Here is a 5,641-nt window from a genome sequence, read left to right as displayed (position 1 = left end):
CTGATCACCTTGCGCCATCAGAGATGGCCGCAACGATGAACAATGCCACTTGTTCACGTTTTCAGGACCTGGCAACCCAATCCCTTCTCTGTGTCCAGATAGCTGATCAACATCACCTTGCATTATAATAATAACTGTCCCATATTGGCATTCGCTCGCAGTATTCCTCAGATGCTCTCCCATGGCTTCCATCCTGTGTGCCGTCACATCCTGTGACTTGGACTACAACACTCACTGTTGAACACACAGGAAAAGCTTCCCTCTCCCCAAATGATAAATAGCCTCACCTTGCTGTGTTTCTTTGGTGTTTCCCTCACTTTACAGCCTTGCTTTAAAGAAGCATCTTGTTCACCTCACATTGGTTTGATTAGTAAAGATTGCACTTAGTTGACCCATTCCGTTGTCCAGGCAAAAATTGGTCTGATTAGCAGTATTCTGAGCTCTACTTAACATCAAAATTGATGCCTTAAATCGCATGATTGAGCATAATGATCTCCATAGCCTAAAATTTGCTAGTTTTAGTCAGTGCAAGCACTACCGATTGAACGGATAGTAGGCTTGATGTCCTCACAGCTGGATACAAAACAAAGGTCTCATATGTTGCTGTCCAGCAAATCTGCACAGTACTACAGCTCCAGCATATGTGCCCAATAGCAGTAGCAATCCTTAGCAATCAAGCTCAACTCAAAAGCTTCATTTGATCAACCCAAGAAAATGGTGGTTCTTTTGTTGCTATTCCTATGCGCTCTGAGGCCATTTGATGTGGCCACTGGTGCAGGTGGTTGGGAGGTTCTACTTAAAAATGCAGGCATTGCTGCCATGCATGCTGCAGTAACCCACTATGGCAATGTGGTGCTGTTGGACAGAACTGATATTGGCCCCTCCCAAATTGACCTGCCAGACGGGGAATGCCGCAATAGTGCAACTGACCTCAATCAAACTGTTGATTGCACAGCCCACTCGGTTCTCTTCGATCCAGGCAGCAACACTGTCCGGCCATTATTCATTCAGACAGACACATGGTGCTCTTCAGGCCAGTTCTTCCCTGATGGTACATTAGTCCAAACAGGAGGAGACTTTGATGGCCTCAATAAGGTTCGTACATTTGCCCCATGTGCTTCGGGTGGCAGTTGTGATTGGGTGGAGTCCTCAAGCCAATTCCTGCAGGATGGTAGATGGTATGCAACCAATCAATTACTCCCTGATGGCAGCCAAATTGTCATAGGTGGCCGTGCGGTCTTCACCTATGAGTTCATTCCTTCAAAAGGTGACAAGGTCACACTGCCATTCCTTGAACAGACAAATGATGCACAATATGACAATCTCTACCCCTTTGTGCATCTCCTGCCAGATGGGAACCTATACATCTTTGCAAACAGAGACTCAATCATCTTGGATTATCAAACAAACACGGTCCTCAAGACATTCCCTACTATACCTGGTGAGCCCCGCAACTACCCATCCGCAGGCTCATCAGTCATGCTTCCTTTGCTTGCAGAAGATGGTTTCTCTACTGTGGATGTGCTGGTATGTGGGGGTGCTCAATATGGAGCTTTTCTTGATACATCAGCTTTTATGCTAGCATCAGACACATGTGGCCTGATTACTGTCACTTCTGACACACCTAAATGGACAATGTCAACAATGCCATACCCAAGAACCATGGGAGATATGGTAATGCTACCAACAGGAGATGTCCTCATCATCAATGGGGCGGAAAACGGATGCCAGGGATGGGGCAATGCAAAGAATGCAGTTCTAAATCCTGTGTTATATCAAACAAACTCTGGAAAGTTTGTGGCCCAAACTGCATCCACCATCCCCAGGGTGTACCACTCCACTGCAAATCTACTGCCAGACGGTCGAATTCTGGTGGCAGGGAGCAATACACACCAGTACTACACATTTTCGGGGGAGTTTCCGACTGAGCTGCGGGTGGAGGCGTTCTCACCGGACTACTTGAGCTCTGCAAACGATGGGGTGAGGCCAAGTATAGTGTCAGCACCATCCAAGGTTGGATACAATCAGACATTTGAAGTGAAGGTGTCAATGGCAACTGCTCCCACAGGATATGTGGGGATCAACATGCTGAGTTCTCCATTTACGACGCATTCGTACTCGCAGGGCCAGAGATTGTTGAGCTTAGCAGTGTCTCGACCTGCTGCAGCAGGTGATGGTGAGTACGGCATCGATGTGACAGCCCCTCCCTACTCAACGATGGCTCCTTCTTCCTATTACATGTTATTTGCTGTCTATGATGGAGTGCCTGGGGCTGGAGTCTGGGTCCACATCTCTTGATACCTGCACAGCACTATATGGATATATGTATGGATAATTGGGCAGAAGCCTGCAAGGCACAGCTGCTTTTGCCAAGGAATAATCAAGCATGGTGACGAAGTTTTGTCTATAACGTGGATCATCCTTCTCTCTCTCTGTCTCTCTCTCTCTCTCTCTCTAGGTTCACGCGGGTTCATCCAAAACACGATGAATAGATACCCCGGAACATCTAGGACACCCAATAAGGCGTGTGCATGTGTGTGTTATGAGAATCCGGGTCCGCTCGCCCATACGATTAAGCCTTGAGTTTAATTCTTGCTTCCATATGATTATTTGAACAAGTATTTTATGTAACATGCAATATAGTGAATATGAATGATGTATTTGTGGACATGATCATACGATGAGCAGGATGGCCAATGCAGTAAGATGGTCAATGGACATACATCATATAGTAGGATGGCTGGCATGGTATGATGGTCAATGGATGTACATCATATCCTAGGATGGGTGGCCTAGGCTATGCACAAAATGAGTTTTGGGGAGTTTTTGAGGATCGAATGGTCAATGCCACTAGCATGATGGGCAAGCGCCTCCTAGAATAGAGTGGAATCCAAGAAAATGAGGTATGGGGTCTATAATATACTATGGCTAGATGGAGAAAACATATTTTTCTTGCATTTGGCTTTGTAACATTTGTGTTAGATCAATTTGATCATGTAGGAGAGAAGGCTCATCAAGCTCTCAACATTGTTAAGCTCTCATTGTTCTTCTTCACTCTTGCTTGGATGCTCTCATCAACTATGGAGAAGTGCTTGATTTTGGAGTGTCTAATCTCGAACCTCACGCTTGCAATAAAAAGGAAAAGCATCTCAAGTTGAAGTGATGGATACAAAAAACTCAAACTAGAAATATGTGTTCTCAAGACAATGTGACTATAGAAGAGGATCAACAAACACTTCTAAAAAGCCTCACAATATGTCTTTCAATATGGCATACATGAGATGTTGGAAAGTGGTTGGCTCATTGGTCACCACATGGGAAATCCCTATTTAGTGAAAAGGCCCTTTCAAAAATCACTTGCTCTTATTGGGATAAAGGCCAAGTTCCTACCCATGTACAATATCATCCATTAGTCGAATAGACATAGATAGATGCATCATTCTTTATTCATTGGATAGTGGAGAATAAGGAATGTTGTAGCTTTTGCATTCCTCCAAGGTTGCATATATCCTCTCACTCTCTTTCTTTGATTTACTACTACTTCTATTCCTTCGATTGGTCTCAAAGTCTCTCAACCTAAGCTTGTGGGATGGTACTCAAGAGGAGATTTAGATTGAGGCATTGTTTAAGGTGCATGGGATATTTCTAGCAAGAGATGAGCTGCTATGGTCACACAAAGGTGAAGATTTGGACACAAGAGAAGGAGGAGTGATCTTAGAGCAAGAGGAGCTCATTTCTTGTGGGAATAGAAGCTTAATCTTCAAGAAGAAGCCCATTCTATCCATGTTGTTTGAGTAGAGATCATCTTATAGAAGTCATGCAAGAAAATGGTAGCTTGATGACCCTCCACTATTTCAAACATGACTTTTATGTAGGACATTTGAATAAGGAATTCTAGTGCTCAAATTTTAGGAAACAACAAGGACTATGTAATCACATAATTCCAAATTTTCATTTTGTAAGTATAATGGGATTGTTTTGAGCGCATAACAAAAGTGTTTGGTTTGGGATAGCTACTCCAAGTTTGGATGTTAGCTTGATAGCCCTCCAATGTTCCAACCATAACTTATGTGTAATAGTGGAATAAGGAGTTGCAGTGCTCATACAATAGAATTGTTGAAGTAATTTACTGGTGTTATGGTTTGAAAGTGAGTATCTTGTCCATTGAATGGATGGGAGCTAGGCATTTTGCTATGATAAGTACTACAATGTTGCTTTTTTGCAATATAGGAAGGCAAATAATGATGACAAGAATTTACCAAATGATAAACAAAGGGAAGGGAAAATTTGAAGAAGTGACTACAATTACTCATGCTAGTGGTAATGGAAATGTTCTTTATGTGTCCCCTATTGAAGCTATAAGGAGAACTAGCGTTCCACGCACGCTTCGCGTGCAAACGGACTCTAGACCCCGAAGCGGCAAGTGAAGTTGCCGTGTGAACTTTGCTCAACAATCCATTTCTCATCTTTCTCTCTCCTCTTTTCCCTCCCTATTTCTAATTTTTTTCTTCAGACTCTCTCTCTCTCTCTCTCTCTCTCTCCCAATTCCCTATGTCTCATTCTCTCTCTCTCTCTCTCTCTCTCTCTCTCTCTCTCTCTGTGTGCGCCTTCTATTTTAGTTTATTTTTCTCCTCTCATGGTTCTTTCTCTCTCTTTATCTCCCCCCTCTCTCCTCTCTTTTTCTTCTCTCTCCCTCTCCTCTTTTCATTTTTTTTCTTCTCTCTCTCTTTAGTCTCTTTTTAAAATTTTTCTTATCTCTCTCTCTCTCTTTTAAATTTTATCTTTCCTCTCTATCATTCTCTCTCTCTCTGTGTGTTAATATTCTCTCTTCTTATTCTCTTTCTCTCTTCTCTCTTTTCCTTCTTTTTCTCTCCTCTATTTTTCCTTCTCTCTCTCTCTTTAAATTTTATATTTCTTCTCTCTCCATGTTTCCTCTCTCTCTCTTTCCTTCTTCTTCTTTCACTTTCTTTCCCCCCCTCTGTCTCTCTTAAAGTATGTAAATTTTATCTTTTTTCTATATATAATTCTCTCTCTTCTTCTCGTCTCCTCTCTCTCTCTCTCTCCTTTTATTCTCTTTCTCTTTATGTCCCCTTTTCTCCTCCTTCCCTTTCTCCTATTTTTCATTTTTTCTTCTCTTCATCACTCTCTTTTTGAAGAGAGAGAGAGAGAGAGAGAGAGACCTAGGCCCTACAATGAGAGAGAGAGTGAGGTGGAGGTGCTTTTAATTAAAAAGGAGGGGGGAGAGAAAATGAGAGATTACAAGTGAGAGAAAGGGAAGGGGAGGGTTAATTAAAAAAGGGAGGTTTGGAAAAGGTTATAGGTTCGGGAAGCCCTCTAGAGGTTTGGGGATTTTCAAACCGACAACCAAAATAATATAGTAGTAAATTTTATATTTTCTCTCAGTCTCTCTTAAAGTACGTAAATTTTATATTTTTCCTATATGTAATTCTCTCTCTTTATGTTCATATTCTCTCTCTCTCTCTCTGCCCCTATTCTTCTCCTCTCCTTTCTCCTAATTTTCCTTTTTTTCTTCTCTCCCTCTCTCTTTTAAATTTCATCCTCTTTCTCTCTCTCTCTCTCTCTCTCTCTCTCTCAAATATTTAAATTAAAAAATACTTTTCTCTTTCCTCTTTTCCCCCAT

At 42.1% G+C, this 5,641-nt stretch overlaps 1 pseudogene; it reads left to right on the top strand.

The window, feature by feature from the left end:
• Positions 1-294: 294 nt before the first annotated feature.
• Positions 295-2,410, top strand: LOC148034827 (aldehyde oxidase GLOX pseudogene; annotated as a pseudogene).
• The last annotated feature ends 3,231 nt before the right edge of the window (positions 2,411-5,641 follow it).

The sequence above is a fragment of the Lygodium microphyllum genome, chromosome 6, assembly GCF_053477565.2.
Source record: "Lygodium microphyllum isolate KBCC chromosome 6, Lygodium_microphyllum_v1.1.10, whole genome shotgun sequence".
In the NCBI taxonomy this organism is placed as follows: Eukaryota; Viridiplantae; Streptophyta; class Polypodiopsida; order Schizaeales; family Lygodiaceae; genus Lygodium; species Lygodium microphyllum.
This window is presented reverse-complemented; position numbering and strand designations above follow the sequence as displayed.